Source organism: Lepidochelys kempii, chromosome 1 (genome assembly GCF_965140285.1).
Source record: "Lepidochelys kempii isolate rLepKem1 chromosome 1, rLepKem1.hap1, whole genome shotgun sequence".
In the NCBI taxonomy this organism is placed as follows: Eukaryota; Metazoa; Chordata; order Testudines; family Cheloniidae; genus Lepidochelys; species Lepidochelys kempii.
In genome coordinates, this window is record NC_136380.1 from 111895375 (window position 1) to 111913990 (window position 18616).

At 44.2% G+C, this 18616-nt stretch overlaps 1 long non-coding RNA gene across 1 annotated transcript in view; it reads left to right on the forward strand.

Annotated features, from left to right (window-relative positions):
- Positions 1 to 487: 487 nt before the first annotated feature.
- Positions 488 to 18616, forward strand: part of LOC140904966 (uncharacterized) — a 33327-nt gene continuing 15198 nt past the window's right edge. The window contains exon 1 of the long non-coding RNA XR_012156690.2: positions 488 to 771. This is a non-coding gene — a long non-coding RNA (uncharacterized LOC140904966). The remainder of the gene's footprint in view (positions 772 to 18616) is intronic.

The following is an 18616-nucleotide window of genomic DNA, read 5'->3' on the forward strand; positions in this document are numbered from 1 at the left end:
ATATACTCGGAAGAATCAACAGGCCTGTCATCAAACCAGATCCAGAGAACAGAAGAGTGTGCTGTCTGCCAGGAGCAAGGACACAAGATGTGGACATGAAGCTGAAGAGCATCCTGATGGGAGTGGGGAAAGAGACACTGATTGTGCTGCATGTCAGAATGAACAACACTGCTAGATTCCCATTGGAATGGATGAAGAATGACTATGCTTGGCTGGGTAAGACGCTTAAAGAAGTGGAAGCTCAAGTGATTGTCAGTAGAATACTTCTGATCCCTAAAGAAAGAGCAAAAGTATGACAAGGTAATGAAGATAACTCAATGCTCCCAATCCATTAGCACCAATCCTTTAAAGGCATTAATTGAAAGAAGATTTCTCAACTGATGGAGTTCACTTGAGTACCTGGGGTATTAACCTTCTGCTAACAAGGCTGGCATGATTGATAAGAAGGACTGTAAACTAGGAGATAAGGGGAGAAGGCTGGGAGAGACTCTCAAAATCCACTCCTGACTTCAGTGCACAGGAACAGGAAAATCAGCTAAATGAAGACACAACAGAGCACCACAAGCTAGAAAACTGGGTGAGGTTCAAAGGAAACTGAAATGGTTGTACAGAAATGCAAGAAGTCTGGGCAATAAAATGGAGAAACTGGAACAACTGGTGCAAGAGGCCTAACCAGATTTTGTAGGGATTACAGAAACATGGTCAAGTAGCACTCAGGACTGGAATACATCATACTGAAGGATATGCTGTTTAGGAGAGAGAGAAATAAAGGTAAGGGAGGTGGAGTTGTGCTGTATATGAAAGAAGCACTAAATGCTAAAGAAATATGAAGTGATAGCATAGACAAAACAAAATCTGTCTGGGTCAAAATCACTTTGGGGAAGCAAATTCGGTTCTGTTGGGATTGTGTTAGAGGTTTGCTATAGATCCCTCCCCCCGCCCAGGGTCATCTTCTGACATGGATAGTGATCTCTTTATTATTAGAGAGAAATACTTTTGGGGAATTGTCATTGTCAGGGTTCCCTCCCCACTTTGAACTCTGGGGTACAGATTTGGTGACCCGCATGAAAGACCCGCATATCAGCTTAGGTTAAAAACTTCCCCAAGGCACAAATTCTTCCTTGTCCTTGGATGGTATCACTGCCACCACCAAGTGAGTTAGACAAAGATTCAGGAAAAGGACCACTTGGAGTTCCTGTTTCCCCAAAATATTCTCCCAAGCCCCTTCACCCCCCTTTCCTGGGGAGGCTTGAGAATAATATACCAATCAAATAGGTAAACAAGGTAAGCACAGATCAGACCCTTGGGTTTTTAGGACACTAAAACCCAATCAGATTCTTAAAAACAGAACTTTATTATGAAGAAAAAAGTAAAAGAAGCACCTCTGTAAAATCAGGATGGAAGGTAATTTTACAGGGTAATAAGATTTAAAACACAGAGGATTCCCCTCTAGGCAAAACTTCAAAGTTACAAAAAAACAGGAATAAACCTCCCTCTTAGCATAGGGAAAATTCACAAGCTAAAACAAAAGAATCTAACATTTCCTTGCTTTACTTACAATTTTTGTAATCTAGATGCTTATTTCAGGTAGGGTTTTATGTGATGGTTTCTCCTACCCTGGTCCCTCTCTGTCCCGGAGAGAACAACAAAAGACCACACAAACAAAACCTCCCCCCACAGATTTGAAAGGATCTTCTTCCCTTATTGGTCCTTTTGGTCAGGTGCCAATCAGGTTATTTGAGCTTCTTAACTCCTTACAGGTAAAGGAGGGATTTTATGCTATCCCTAGCTGTATGTTTGACAGTCATAATGGGAGACTTTGATATTGAATGGAGAACAAATGCTACTAATACTGACAGGGCCCAATTATTCCTACATGGGATAGATGAGAGTTTTCTTCATCAAATTGTGTCTGAACCAACAAGAGGTGATGCAGTTTTATACTTGGTTGTATTAAGTAGTGAGATCATCATAGAAGAGATAATCATAGGAAACAAACTTGGATCAAGAAATCACAAATTGATTCCATTTAAATTAAATGGAAGGATAATCAAAACCCAGTCATCAAACTACAGTTTTTATTTCAAAAGCACAGACCCTGGGAAATTAAGGCAATTAGTTAAAGAACTCAGCTGGACAAAAGAGCTCAGAAACTTAAATGTGGAGGAGACATGGAATTTCTTCAAAATAATGATAGTTTTTTTTATATCTGAAATTTCCATCCCAAGATGGGGGGTGGAGGGAGGGAGTTGTAAGAAAAGGCTCTAGACATAGCTAGATGAATAACCACCTCAAAAAGATTATTAGGAGTAAGCAGAGAGACTATAGGGAATGGAAAAAGGGTCTGAATCAGTAAAGAGATGTAGGAAAAAGTGAGAATTGCTTAAAAAAAAAAAGCCTAATTAGCTCTTGCTAAGGAACTTAAAATAATAGGTTTTTTAGTTTTATAAATAAGAGGATAAGGAAAGATGAGGTTGGGCCAGTGTGATGTTCCCCTCTGGTATTATCAGGACCGGTGATCTGCTAGGTCATTCCAATCCTTGATTCTGGGAGCCAGCCTTACCCTGCTCTGCTGTGAGAACCCCCCACTCCTGGCCTGCTCACACACTGCCTCTGGCATGTAAGCTGCTCCTTGGATTGAACAACCGAATGACACTAGCCAATATCTCCGATCCCAGACACCACCCTAGGAACCTCAGTCTTGCAGTGTCCAGTTATGCCCACTGGACACTGCAAGTTTATATGAGTTTGTCAGTTTAACAAAGAAATTGATATGTATCAGGCTTGTTATCCCAAGGGGAGTCTCTGACATGCTTCAAACCAAATGCACTGCTTCAGGTAGAATCAACAGATTTATTAACTATAAAAATAGATTCTAAGTGGTTATGCTTTGACTTATAATCAATCAGATTTGGTCAAATGAAATAAAAGCAAAACGCATTCTAAGCTGATCTTAACACTCTCAATGTCCTTACAAACTTAGATGCTTCTCACCACAGGCTGGCTGGCCGGCTGCTCTTCAGCCAAGCTCTCCCCTTTGATCAGTGTTTCAGTTGCTTGGTGTGGTGGCTGTAGATGTAGGTGGAAGAGAGAGGAAGAGCATGGCAAATGTTTCTCCCTTTTATCATGTCCTTTTCTCCCCTCTTGGCTTTGCCCTCCCTTCAGAGTCAGGTGAGCATTACCTCATCACAGTTCCAAACTGACCAAAGGAAGGGGGGTGACTTCCTCAAGAGTCTAACAGATTCTTTTGTTGCTGCCTAGGCCAGCGTCCTTTGTTCCTGTGAGGCTGGGCTGGGTTTGTCCATACCTGCCCTGATGAGATGTGAACTGCCTCTCTGCTCTTGGAGAGTTTTTGCCTGGGCTTATTTTAAGCCACGAGGATACATTTTCAGCCTCATAACTACATACGTGAAATTATAATCTATAACCTTACTATAACCTTCCTGTAACAATTACTATAACATCACTAAAACAACTATGCTCAGTGCATTATGAGCCTTCCGAAGACACCCGATATGACAAACTTTGCATTGGATACCACATAATCATTTTACAAGGATTAACATAGGGGTGCTGCGTGTTCCCCTGAGGTACAGAGCGTCACAGCCAGTATGCCATGAGAATGGGAAGGAGACTAAAGATAAAGTAGGTGCGGCCCAAAAACTAAATGAATACTTTGCCTCACTTTTCAGTAAGGATGACAATATGTAACATGTGCATGAAAGTATGATCTACAGAATGGATCTACTGGTCCATTCTGACCTTAAACTCTATCACTCCTTTTACCAAGGCCAGAGAAAAGAATGTTGGAGGAACAGAGACAAAAAATGAGAGCCTGTGAGACAGATATCACAATCCCATGCAAAATCTTTGGGGACCATATTTTGTGAAGTGTATGTATTGCTGTGAGTCAGAGATTATATGCAACTCCTCAGGGGATGATTATGATTGCTCCTCCAGGGATGATTAAGGTGAAATACTTCGGTTGTAAACCCCTCCAGAGAGGTACCATTCCTGGGGAGGCTTGCATATATTGGTTCAAACTGAGTTTTCCAGAAATCAACAAAGAAAGGGCTTTTGAAATAAAAAGATGGGGTTTAAACTGATTCCATCTTTCTGATCTAAATGGACAGGACCTTCTGTCCAAGGGAGACCCAAACCTTGTGGACGGGTTGGAAAGACTTTGACCTTATAGGTTTCAGAGTAGCAGCCATGTTAGTCTGTATTCGCAAAAAGAAAAGTACTCCTTTTTCTTTTGACCTTATAGGGTCCCTTAAGACTGATGGGTGACCTCCAGTAAGCTTTTAGCATGTGTATAGCAACTTCTCTATATGGTTTCTCTGTAATGCTTTACCTTAAGAATATATGTGCTTGCTTAGAAAGAGCTATGTGGTAACTTGTAACTGCTGGCAACACACGGTTCATAGACCATGGAGAGAAAGCAACACATAGGCACTGGCCTTTAGGCTGGCTTACTGGGGATATCACAGTGAAAGGCAGGGAGCTCTGGAGCTCTAAAACCCCCAGTCAGAATGCAGTGGTACAAGGTACCCTGCCCAGAGATGGGTGATGGCTGGAGACAAGACTTGGAACTCCTGGAGTGAACCACAGAGCAGGGATAGAATCATAGAACCATAGGGTAAGAAGGGACCACAAGAATCATCTAGTCTAAACCCCTGCCAAGATACATGATTTGTGTCTAAACCATCCAAGACAGATGGCTATCCAGCCTCTTTCTGAAAAGAAAATAGGTGCAGCTGCCCTGAAACTGTGACAGTATGGACGAGAGTTTAGCTGTGTGGTTAGATAGGAGAGGTGGTCTCGTCTCAGGGATATTATTCAGAAAGAATGGGGATTTGGACATAATATAGACATGAGGACCTAGAGAGAGATCAAAGATGACACCCAAGTTACAGACCTGAGTGATAGGCAGGATGGTGGTGTTTCCCAGAGATCAAGAAAGGAAGTAGGAGAGCGGGCTTGTGAGAGAAGATTAAAAGCTCTGTTTTTTGATTCTCCCCTACCCTGGCTGACTGCTATTTATTTGTATTGTTGTAGCACTTGGAGGTCCCAATGTGTTAGACAATGTACACATCATTAGAAAAGACAGTTTATAATGGCGGCTGCCTGTATCCCTTACCCCATGCTAATTAAAATAATTAGCATTTAAATAGTACCTTCCATCTTTCAAGCACCGATTGCCTTTTTTTTTTTTTTTTTTTTTTAACTTAACACACTAACAATGTGTTGTACAGTAGCTGGAATAAATGTTCTGTGGCCTTGTCTATACTCAGTCAATAGAGGGAGTAAAGTTCAGCCTTCCTTGGCTGGAAGGACAGCTGTCATGGCATAGGGGCCTGAGAGCATGAGGAGTAAAGGGACAAAGAATGGAACCTGTAGGATTTTTCTTTTATGGATCTGATCCAGTAAGGTGTTGAATTCCTACTGATATCAGTGGGACATGAGGGCACTCAGCACTTCAGTGAGTGATACTTTCATGTTCATGTATGTGGAGCATCCCCTTATTAAATATAACAGTGTACACAGAATTAACAGCCTAGGAAGAGGGGGGTTAAAATGGATTTAAGTTGGAGAGGGCCTCAGGAAACGGAGACAGCACTGAAGTCCCAGCTAAGTTATGGCAGCCTTTCAGGGCTCCTCTATGGGCCACATAGCTGCCCAGAATCTTGCTGTGGCCCTGTCCCCAGAATGCCCCTCCTCTACCCCTGCACAACCTCTAGGCCAGGGTTTTTGAGGGGGAAAAAGAAGAAACCTTACATCTTAAACCTTCCACAGGGCCTTTGTTGAGTGAATCCTCCCCTTCTTGTATATGGGGATTTTAGAGCCCCTCTATGTCATTCCCAATGTGGAAAATACGGGAAATATGTATGTTATTTTGAATGAATATTGTATATATCTCAGTTTACCTGCCTGCTATTATTTGGCTGATTGCACAGAATTTGATCAAAGGAGGCTGTTAAGGAGAAACAAGCAGGAAAAATGGCTGATAGGGTAACTGCAGGGATAATACCAAGGGCCTTTAAGAGAACAATCAGTGAGCTTTTCATTGGGAAATACCTACTTGCCCGTCTCAAGCCAGGTTAAAAGGTCAGTTTTTCCAAGGTCAGACCTTAAGACCCAAAGAGTATGTCTACACAGTAATAGTTGTGCATAGGCTAGCATACCTGAGCTAGCTTGAATGCAGTTAGTGCAAGTAACAACAGCAGCGAAGACACCACCATGAGGACTTCAGAGTGAGCTAGCAAGCCAAATACATAGCCAGGGTCCATGCCAGGCTTGTACTACCTCTGTTGTCTTCACTGCTCCTCTTGTTACCCTCATTAGCTGGATTCAAACTAGCTTGCATAAGCTGGCCTGTGCTCAGTTTTTGCTATGTAGATATATCTTAAGCCATTAAAACCCCCTGCATAGAGAGTAAAGTGGGTGGAGTGAGCAGCAGCTGTTCAGGGAGATATGCTGACATGTGGCTGAGTGAGGCAGCTAGGCTTGTGAGGGAAGTGATAAGTTTCAGGCCCTGTAGGGGGATGCAGACCTTTGATAATCCTAACCCTTTTCCTGTGCTTGCTGTGAGTCTTTGAGTGACCAGACTGTCTGTTTGAGTAGCTTTACATTAGGGGACCTAGGGCCAGCCCCCCCCCGGCCTGCCCACCCTTGTTTGGAGACTGGTTTTTGGAAGAGGTGTTCGACCCTGGGAGAAAGGATTATTAGACCCAGATGGCATCTGGTGATTCCTGTAAAGGGCTGAAGGAGCTCACTTGGAGGAGCTGCTGGAAACAGGTGGGCTCCTGTGGCTGACTGTGGAGTGGGAGAGATGCAAAGGGAAAGGCCTCTGGGTTTTGATCAGACTACATGGGAGAGACACCAAGAAGCATATTTCACAATTTATATTTAATCAGCCTACTGCAGCTTTCAGCCACCCACTACCAGTTTCATGCGATGAGGCCAATGAATGTTAGTAGTTGGCAAGACAAGTTACAAGCCAGTGATCAGCACTGCAGGTGTCACTGCTTTGATTACTCGGTGTGACTGCTGGCTCCAGGAATCCAAATATATTCCACCCCCTTAGTACACAAGGTAGCACCTGAGGTTGCTGCAATGTAGTAACAGCTTGGAGAATCATTACCCATTGAATTCTCTGCAGAAACATTTTCTTGCTCAGTTGCCATCTTCCTGATCCACCACAAAAGAAGGTTTGAGACAATGTGATGATCCTGAAAACAGGACAGGGGAAGAGAAATGGACCGATAGCACTCTGTTTCTCCTAGCTTCTCTAAAATAATGAGGCAAAAGTGAAATGATATTCAGATGTTTATTGCTTTAGGTTAAATTTGAAACCATTAGGAGACTCCACACAGAAAAGGGTTAACGGCCATTGCAGACCAATCCATCTCATTATAGGGTTGAATTAACTAAGTTTTTATTAATTAACAAAACCGACAATTTAAGAGTCTGAGATTGCACTTTCCTCAAATACTGTATATATCGGTTTTGAATTGACTAAAAGTATTTTGTAAGTGTCAATTGATAACTGCTTGCTGAAAGTATTCAATATTTGAATACTTGTGATGGGAGGTTTAAGTCACCTGATATTTTTTTCTTCCCTGATTGGACAAGTAGCTCCTGAAGTTTTGAATTTATCAAGGAGAGGTAACAGACAGGATTAGAGAATGTTAAGACATTTTCCTTTCTGGGCCCTACAGGCCTTGCCTGAAACATCATGCCTAGAAAAAATTAGGCAGCTATAAGATCTATTAACTGGGTGTAGAGTTAAATTGAACTTTCTCTTGTCACGTACCTGGATAACTCTGTGTGCAATTTGAGATGAGTCAAATCTTTGTCTGGTTTTAATTGCCTCTGTGCCAGGGCTGTAGCAATTTGTTTTGGGAAACCTATCTTCCTCCTGCCTTGACCAATATACTATTAAATAAATGACGGACCTAGTTGTCATCATAGTCTTAAATAAAGTAATCACATGTAACTGCAGAGTACTAGCAGTTAAGGGAGAAGTCAGATCCTTGTCTTTTTCATTTAATTGGCTCTGCTCTACCATTCTGGTGAGTTCTGTGAACACTTTCTCCTGACTGTGTCAAGCATCAAGTCATTCTATATGAAGCTGTCAAGGTTCCTTCCCCACTCTGAACGCTAGGGTACAGATGTGGGGACCTGCATGAAAAACCTCCTAAGCTTACCTTTACCAGCTTAGGTCAAAACTCCCCCAAGGTACAAAATATTCCACCCTTTGTCCTTGGATTGGCTGCTACCACCACCAAACAAATACTGGTTACTGGGGAAGAGCTGTTTGGAAACATCTTTCCCCCCAAAATACTTCCCAAAACCTTGCACCCCACTTCCTGGACAAGGTTTGGTAAAAAGCCTCACCAATTTGCCTAGGTGACCACACACCCAAACCCTTGGATCTGAGAACAGTGAAAAAGCATTCAGTTTTTTTACAAGAAGACTTTTAATAGAAATAGAAGTAAAGAAATCACCTCTGTAAAATCAGGATGGTAGATACCTTACAGGGTAATTAGATTCAAAACATAGAGAATCCCTCTAGGCAAAACCTTAAGTTACAAAAAAGATACACAGACAGAAATAGTTATTCTATTCAGCACAATTCTTTTCTCAGCCATTTAAAGAAATCATAATCTAACACGAACCTAGCTAGATTACTTACTAAAAGTTCTAAGACTCCATTCCTGGTCTGTCCCTGGCAGAAACAGCATACAGATAGACAGAGACCCTTTGTTTCTCTTCCTCCTCCCAGCTTTTGAAAGTATCTTGTCTCCTCATTGGTCATTTTGGTCAGGTGCCAGTGAGGTTACCTTTAGCTTCTTAACCCTTTACAGGTGAGAGGAGCTTTCCCCTGGCCAGGAGGGATTTCAAAGGGGTTTACCCTTCCCTTTATATTTATGACAGAAGCATTACAGTAAAAAAAAGTATTTTAAAATAATGAAGAACCCCAGGTTGAATGATGAGGCTTAAATTTTTTTTGGCTAGCTACCCATTCAAGGAGCACCATCCATGCTGTGCCCTGAATGAAATAGGTGTCCTGGACAGAAGATAGTATAGGATCATGTAATTGAACTGTAACAAGGGAAGTACTCTTGCAGCACCCCTTGTGGGTAGAAATGGCCACATTGGCACCCCCAAGTTCCATTTCCCCCTCATAAAGGTGCCTCAAACTCCATCTTCACTCTTCAGTTCAATAGTGCCCTTGCTGCAGGCTAATTTATTAACATTAATGCTTCAAAGTCATGAAGTATACTCCATCACCCTAGTGCAAAAGCTAGGCTCTTCTGTGACCTCCCTCTTCAATCAGAGTAGTGGATTGCTAGGTTTCTCCTTTGTTCCCTAGACAAACTCAAAGACCCAACATGAAGCTCCCCCAACCCCCACTATTCCTCAGACATTCTTGTCAACTGCTGGAAATGGCCCACCTTGATTATCACTACAAAAGGTTCCCCACCCCCACCCTGTTCTCCTGCTGGTAACAGCTCACCTTAAGTGATCACTCTCTTTACAGTGTGTATGGTAACACCCATTGTTTCATGTTCTCTATGTATATAAATCTCCCCACTGTATTTTCCACCGAATGCATCCGATGAAGTGAGCTGTAGCTCATGAAAGCTTATGCTCAAATAAATTTGTTAGTCTCTAAGGTGCCACTAGTACTCCTTTTCTTTTTGCGAATACAGACTAACACGGCTGCCACTCTGAAACCCATAATATAAACAGTATCCACCTACCCTGGATTTAACAATGCAGAGTAACCAAGATCCTCCCACTCTGGGCTTAAACTCTTACTCCTCCCCTGGGTTCTTCCCAGCTCCCTGTTCCTTGGCTGGAACACCAGCCTATGGGACTGCTTCCCTGGACCTTCCTTCCAGAGCTCCAACTCCTCTGCTGCTGTCCTGACCCTGAGCCTTTTCCAGCTCTCTTCTCCCAGCAGCTCCCCACTACTGCTCCCTGGAGGAAACTCTAGTACAGGGGTTCTCAAACTGGGGGTTGTGACCCCTCAGGGGGTCGTGAGGTTATTACATGGGGGGTCGCAAGTGGTCAGCCTCCACCCCAAATCCCGCTTTGCCTCCAGCATTTATAATAGTGTTAAATATATAAAAATGTGTTTAATTTATAAGGGGGGGAGGGTCACGCTCAGAGGCTTACTGTGTGAAAGGGGTCCCTAGTACAAAAGTTTAAGAATTACTGCTCTAGTAGCTCTCATTCAACCTTCTCCCAGCTCCCCATTTCTGTCTCTCCCTTTTCCAGCTGCTGCCTGATGTTTTATATAAACTGGGTGTCTTCTTTCCAGTCCCAATAGAAGGCAATTAACCAGGCACAGGTTGACAGGGCCCACTCCTTCTTAAAGGGGCATACAGGGTGCATTATAATGCATATGCACAAGAGGGCTGAATCAAGATTGCATTAGGAAATGCCTACATTAATTTTTCTAACTTCTGAGTGCTTGACTTCACAACCTTAACATTCTTTTAATGTAATTTTCTAGATATTTAAAAAAACAAACATTGAAAAAACAAAAAGTTCCATCTTGTGGAACTATACTGACCCACTCACATGAGTCACCAGCACAGTTGATATCTTTAGGTCCTCTTGTACTTGAATTAACAGAGTAAATGGTAGCAGTAGAAGGCTGTTATCTTCTGTGTGGACCTGCCACACCAAAGCAAGGGGCAAGGAGTCACACTTCCCCCAGGGGTTTCACAGCTATAATTTGATAGACAGCAAATGAATGTTGAGACTCAGCCAAGAATAGTGGGTTCACCTCCAGGTTCTGGAGGGCAGTGTTCTTTAGTGGTTACTGACTTTTCTGCAGCTGTTCCCCCCACAGATTCTCTAGGTCCCTTCTGCTCCCTCACCTCCCCAGCTCCTGTCCTTGTCCCTGCCCTCCTGTTATCCTCCCATCCAACTTCTTGCCCATCTCATTCCTGCTCCTATCCTCCCCCTGGCTCCTACCCTGCCCTCCCACCCCCCCCCCCCCATCCCTCATTGGCTCCTGCCCCATCCACCCCCTCACTCCTGTCCACCCCAGCTCTTCCCCAAGCTCCCTGTGGTAGAATGCACCCCTGTATTCACACCCTACACACCATTGTGATAATCTTTGTACAAAATATGCCTTTTAAGGTATGATTTGAAAACTAATACTGTAACTTGCTGGTCAATATCATGGTGAAAATGTATGTAGCAACATTATATGTAAAGTTGGGAACATAAGCTGAAATCATAACTGAAGTGCGTTTACCTGACTAGTCTGGGGAGTGCGTAAACCTGTTTCTCAAAGACAAAGGACAAAGCTGATGGGCAATCACCTGTCAAGTGGCCATTCTTTGGCATGGAAGGAAGACAGGAGACAAGGAAAATTGGCATTTCAGCAAATGGAGGCAAGAAGAAACAGCACAGAACATCTTTCCCCACCGGACACCCTGTCGCCTTCTTTACTGAATAAACTTTAACTAGGGGTAGCCCTCAGGAAAATGCATTTCAAAGGGTAACTGAACTATAAAAGCAAGTTACAGTACCTCAAGTTCTCTCTCCCTATCCACAAGGGCAGAGTTTGTGGATGGCATTGCTGCCGCCCCCCCCACCCCCCCGCCCTTACAACTGCAGTGCCATAACCAGAGCAGGGCAGCCGTCCAGGGTGCAAAGCCACAGGGTGAGCTATGCCTGCCGACCCACCCCTCTTCATCTCTCTCCCTGAGGCACTGCCCATTGGCCAGGTCAGAGGCCAGAAGCTGGAGCCGGGCAGCGCAGGGCAGCTGTTGCTCTGGCTGGTGCCATGGAATGGGTGGCCAAGGTGCTCCCTTGTCTCCTGCTGCTGCTGCTCGTGCGCAGGGCTGCAGCTGCTCCTCAGCTCCCAATCCCCCCTTTGATTGCTCACACAGCCAGGAAAAGCCATCCAGGTGAGGAGACTTGGCTCCAGGGCTTGCAGAGCCCTTGGGAAGCAGTGACCACATTGGGGGCCCTCCTGGCACACAGCCCCTAGCTACTGCCTTCCTGCATCCTGAGCTACCCCCCTGCCTGCACACAGCCCTGAGCTACCCTCCTGCCTGCACCCTGATCTACCCCCTGCCTTCACCCTAAGTGGTTTTCAAACTTTTTGAGCTGAGCCTCCCTCCTGCCTTTGAATTATAATTTTTGATTGCACCCTTCCCCAAACAGACAGGCTGGGTTGCCTGATGAAATGAGTCAGGGTGCAGTGGTGCTCCCTCCCCAGGCCCTGCCGTGTGGAGCTGGCCAGAGCCCTACCAGGCCCTGCCTCCCAAATATAGAAGTCAAACTACACCTATGCCTATCCATCTCTTGTGTCACCTAAGATGAGAAAAGAAACAGCCACTGGAGTTTGGAAGCAGATCCTGGCCTGAGGATTTGGTCAGCAATGTACTGAAAACATGTGTTAAGGGACTTCACCTTGAGCCAAGGCTAATTTGTTCTGTTTAAAAAGTGTTATCTTTATTTTTCTTGTCACCCTTTGACTTTAATGCCTTAATACTTGTATTGACTTAAAATCCTATCTTGTTTTGTTTTATTATTTAATTAAAACTAATCCAGTGTTGTGGCTAAGTTGGGCTGTGTGGTAACTCCATTTAAAAGAAGCAAGTTGTTGTATATTGTCCCCTTACAGGGACAATGGACCTTTGTTACCTGAACTGTCTAGGAGAGGGCTGGACAGCGCTGTAAAAACAAACTTTTGGGGGCGGGGGAGGGAAATCCAGGACTGGGAGTGTGTTACGATCACCAGGATGTGGTAACCCAGGCTGGTGGAAGCTAGAGTGTGACTGATGCGTGCCTGGAAGCTGCAGCTATACACAGACACTCAGGCCGTGGCAGGCAGACTGTTGGGCTGTTTGCGAGCTGCCCAGGTGGGAGCTACAGCACCATGGTGTTGTGAAGCACCCAAGGTTGCAGGGCAGGTGGGGACACAGCCCCTCACTGGTCTGGACTGGACTCTCTGGAATGTGACACCTCCCCCTCTCTCCTATCCTTCCTCCCTGACTCTGCCGCCCCCAAATGCCCCACCCCCATCCCCCTACTGTCCTCCTCCTATCTGGGTTTTCTGTTCCCCCCCTTGCTGGCACCTGCCCAGGTCCCTTCACATGTCCCCTCCCCCATGCACCTTCCCCCCGGTGCCCCGGACACTGGAATCCAGCTGCTTCTCCCTCCCAACCTGGGCACTGCTAGGGGAGCATAGAGAACACAACAGAGTCGGTCTTTCTGCTCTCCAGTCCAGTGCCTGGGACCACCATGGCCCCTGGTGGACAGGAGGAGGAGCTGCATGGAAAGCTATGCCCAGCCCCTGCAGTCCTGGGGTGGAGCATGCTCAGTGGCTGGATCATGCTCAGTTAGTGTGACCACATATCCCAATATCATCAGGAACATCCTGATATGAGGGGCTTTGTCTTATATAGGATCCTATTATCCTGTCCTGATTTGTCACACTTGCTATCTGCTCACCCTATGCTCAGTGAAGATGGAATCTTTAGCAAATTTAGCTGCCAAACTCAAAATTCTCTACCAAGTATGTATGAAATGAAGCTTTTCAGAGGCCATATTAGGGTGAATTTTCACAGATACAACAAAAGGCACATACCTGACACCAGGTTCTCTCTCTCACCCCCCTAAATTTCAAGACCCTTCTCTAAAGCATGAGAAAGTTAGAACTTTTCAACAAAACACTTGGAGCAATTTAAAAAAAAAAAAATGGGCAAAATAACATTTTCCCCTAACCTTGTTCTTGGAAACAGCTGATCCATTTTCACTCATACTTTTCCGGAAAAACTCAGCCTGATACAGACACCCAACATGGAAAATTTCAGCCTAAACAGTCATAGTCTGGCAAAGTTGTAAGCAATTGAAAAAGTCTTATAATGAAAAGTGCTGGGCAACCTTAACCATTCAGGTCACTACCTGTAATGCCCCTCCTAGTGTAAACCTCAAGCTTAAAATCTGAGTTCTATGAGCATTTGTGAGTAAATTTCCCACCATCTGTATGTTCATGAAAAGCAACTCCAAAGGGGTACAAGTACAGACAAAGTGAATTCACTTGTAAATCTGAGCAAATGCTTATGGAAAATGTTTTGAGCTACTATTTAATTATTATTCACCAGCTCTATAATAGAGTCTTTGTAGATGGTTGTCTTTGAATCTGATGGGCAGTTAAAAAACAGACCATTGAGTCCTTTTGTTAAGGGCATGGAATTTAAATGTACTTTATTTTGTATTGCAAAGCAGCCAGCAACAACACCAGAAAGTAAAATCAACACTGGCTGGAAGTGGTTTTGACTGGTGCCTGACTGGGGGTGATTGTGAGATCGTATTTTCATAACGCAGAAGCAGTCTGACTGGGGTATTGAAACCAGAGTTGTGTTGTAGAGGTGTGAATCTGTGAATTACTAGCTTCACTGCTTTTGCCATCTAATCTCAGTAACACTGTAAGTTTAAAGGGAAAAACATTTTTCACCTCTCATGTGTTTCAGTAAGTTTTTTTTGTCCTGAACTAAGGTTAAATGAAACTCACAATACAATTAAGTTTAGTTGTGTTCACAGGACTGGATGGTATCCCTCAGCTGTAAAGAGGTTATGCTCTATGTAATGTACCCAAGCTTGGATTGAAGAGCAAAGAATGGTGTTTGGCTTAGTGGGCAGACTGGCTATGTTCTGATTAACTAGTGGCCTCTTCACTGTGCTGTGATATTTGGGGCATGAAGCACAGACTTTTTAAAGTCTTCTGGCCAGGCAGTTTAGCTCTTTATTTCCCTCTCCTCCCCATTTTCTAAAGGTTTTAGGAGCCCCCTCATCCTGCTCTAACTGTGGAAGATTTGGCTTATATGGCTAGACAGATAAATACAATGTTCTTTTAAACTCTCAATCATTTGTAATACTCACACAACTCAGCAATCTTTCCCCAAAAGGTTTTGTTCCTGACCATTTGGCAAACACTGTTTTTTCTGTGTTTGGAATGTTAATAAAACTAACATGCCTTTATTGTTTCATACACAGCAACTTCAGCTGAAGCATTTTGCCAGACCATCTCTTGATATAATCACCCAATGTCAGCACAGCTCTGCTAAGAGTGTTAAGCCCTGACCCTGCAAACACTTAGGCAGATAGAATCATAGAAAATTAGGGTTGGAAGATAACTCAGGAGGTCATCTAGTCCAATCCCCTGCTCAAAGCAGGACCAACCCCAACTAAATCATCCCAGCCAGGGCTTTGTCAAGCTGGGCCTTAAAAACCTCTAAGGATGGAGATTCCACCACATCCCTAGGTAACGCATTCCAGTGCTTCACCATCCTCCTAATGAAATAGTGTTTCCTAATATCCAACCTAGACCTCCCACACTGCAACTTGAGACCATTGTTTCTTGTTCTGTCATCTGCCACCACTGAGAGCAGCCTAGCTCCATCCTCTTTGGAACCCCCCCTTCAGGTAGTTGAAGGTTGCAATCAAATCCTCCCTCAGCCTCTCCGCGTAAGTCATGTGCCCCAACCCCATAATCATTTTCGTTGCCCTCTGCTGGACTCTTTCCAATTTGTCCGCATCCCTTCTGTAGTGGGGGGACCAAAACTGGACAATATTCCAGGTGTGGCCTCACTAGTGCCGAATAGAGGGGAAGAAGCACTTCCCGCGATCCACTGGCGATGCTCCTACTAATACAGTTCACTATGCTGTTGGCTTTCTTGGCAACGAGGGCACACTGCTAACTCCTCCAGCTTCTCATCCACTGTAACCCCCAGGTCCTTTTCTGCAGAACTGCTGCTTAGCCAGTCAGTCCCCAGCCTATAGCAGTGCCTGGGATTCTTTCTTCCTAAGTGCAGGACTACACATTTGTCCTTGTTGAACCTCATCGGATTTCTTCTGGCCCAATCCTCCAACTTGTCTAGGTCACTCTGGACTGTATCCCTATCCTCCAGTGTATCTACCTCTCCCCGCAGCTTAGTGACATCTGCAAACGTGCTGAGGGTGCAATTCATCCCATCATCCAGATCATTAATAAAGATGTTAAGCAAAACCAGCCCTAGGACTGACCCCTGGAGCACTCCGCATAATACCGGCCACCAACTAGACATTGAGCCATTGATCACTACCTGCTGAGCCTGACAATCTAGCCAGCTTTCTACCCAGTTTACTTCTTAACTTGCTGGCAAGAATACTGTGGGAGACTGTATCAAAAGTTTTGCTACGGTCAAGATATATCACATCCACTGCTTTCCCCATATCCACAGAGCCAGTTATCTCATCATAGAAGGCAATCAGGTTGGTCAGGCATGACTTGCCATTGGTGAATCCATGTTGACTATTCCTGATCACCTTCCTCTCCAAGTGCTTCAAGGATTCCTTGAGGAGGACCTGCTCCTGCTTCCCCAAGTTCTCTTTCTTCCCTTTTTTAAATATGGGCACTATATTTGCCTTTTTCCAATTGTCCGGGACCTCCCCCGATCACCACGAATTTTCAAAGATAATGGCCAATGGCTCTGCAATCAGATCAGCCAACTCCCTCAGCACCCTTGGATGCATTAGCTCTGGACCCATAGACTTGTGCGTGTCCAGCTTTTCTAAATAGTCCTTAACTTTACTACTTGTGGCACCTTAGAGACTAACCAATTTATTTGAGCATAAGCTTTCGTGAGCTACAGCTCACTTCATCGGATGCATACTGTGGAAACTGCAGAAGACATTATATACACAGAGACCATGAAACAATACCTCCTCCCACCCCACTCTCCTGCTGGTAATAGCTTATCTAAAGTGATCACTCTCCTTACAATGTGTATGATAATCAAGTTGGGCCATTTCCAGCACAAATCCAGGTTTTCTCACCCTCTGCCCCCCCCGCCACACAAACTCACTCTCCTGCTGGTAATAGCCCATCCAAAGTGACTACTCTCTTTACAATGTGTATGATAATCAAGGTGGGCCATTTCCAGCACAAATCCAGGTTTATTCTTTTACGTAGAGACTGTCCAGTTTGACCAATGTACATGGCAGAGGGGCATTGCTGGCACATGATGGCATATATCACATTGGTGGATGTGCAGGTGAACAAGCCTCTGATAGTGAAAGAATAAATGGACACAAATCAGATGTCAAGAATTATAACATTCATAAACCAGTCGGAGAACACTTCAATCTCCCTGGTCACGCAATTACAGACATGAAGGTCGCTATCTTAAAACAAAAAAACTTCAAATCTAGACTCCAGCGAGAAACTGCTGAATTGGAATTCATTTGCAAATTGGATACTATTAATTTAGGCTTAAATAGAGACTGGGAGTGGCTAAGTCATTATGCAAGGTAGCCTATTTCCCCTTGTTTTTTCCTACCCCCCCCCCCAGACGTTCTGGTTAAACTTGGTTTTATGCTGGAAATGGCCCACCTTGATTATCATACACATTGTAAGGAGAATGGTCAGTTTGGATGAGCTATTACCAGCAGGAGAGTGAGTTTGTGTGTGGGGGGGTGAGAACCTGGATTTGTGCTGGAAATGGCCCACCTTGATTATCATGCACATTGTAGGGAGAGTGGTCACTTTGGATGGGCTATTACCAGCAGGAGAGTGAGTTTGGGGGGGGGGGGACACAGAGGGTGAGAAAACCTGGATTTGTGCTGGAAATGGCCCAACTTGATTATCATACACATTGTAAGGAGAGTGATCACTTTAGATAAGCTATTACCAGCAGGAGAGTGGGGTGGGAGGAGGTATTGTTTCATGGTCTCACGAAAGCTTATGCTCAAATAAATTGGTTAGTCTCTAAGGTGCCACAAGTACTCCTTTTCTTTTTGCGAAATCAGACTAACACGGCTGTTACTCTGAAACTTTACTACTGTGATTACTTCAGCTGACTTCAATAGGACTATTCACAACAGTAAAGCTAAGCCTGTGAGTAAATGTTTGGCAGATTGGGGCCATAGTTAATTCAAAGCCCAGCCTGCAGGTTTAAATGACATGCTTAGATATCAATTGTGTGTGTGTTTTCATACTAATACTACTTTGGAAGTGTGCAGTGTAATTATTCTGTTTACCAAGTAATCTTTCTTGTATTGTCCCTGACAGCTAGGCTGTTTTCTTTTTTTTAAATTAAATATTTATATCCTAACACACATACAAGGCCAGATACATTCTGGCTTTCAGGTGCCCATGCATATGTCAGGAAACTTGCAAAGTGTAGGACAGATTACAAGGCAGATGAAAGCAGACCCTCTTGTGACATGATATATGGAGGATCATTCCAGTGCAAGGCAAACAGTTCAGAGGAGTGACACTGCCAATTCTCCCCACCACTAATGCAATTTAGGCTTCTGGCAGGAATAATCTGTGATTGAGGGGGGGAGATATTGTACATCCATGTTCTAATCAGCAATGTATGGGTTTGGGGCTATTCATTTATTGGCCCTGAATTTGACCCATGGCTTTAATTGCATATGTCAACGTGAGAACTGCTATGTTTAAAGCAGAGTTAATTCAGGAAGCGTGCTCCGTCAGTGAAACAGCAACAACAAAAATCAGCTGCTTTGGATGATCCACAAAGATTTATTCCTTTTTGTCCGCTACATCTTAGGATCAAATGTAAGTCAGAGC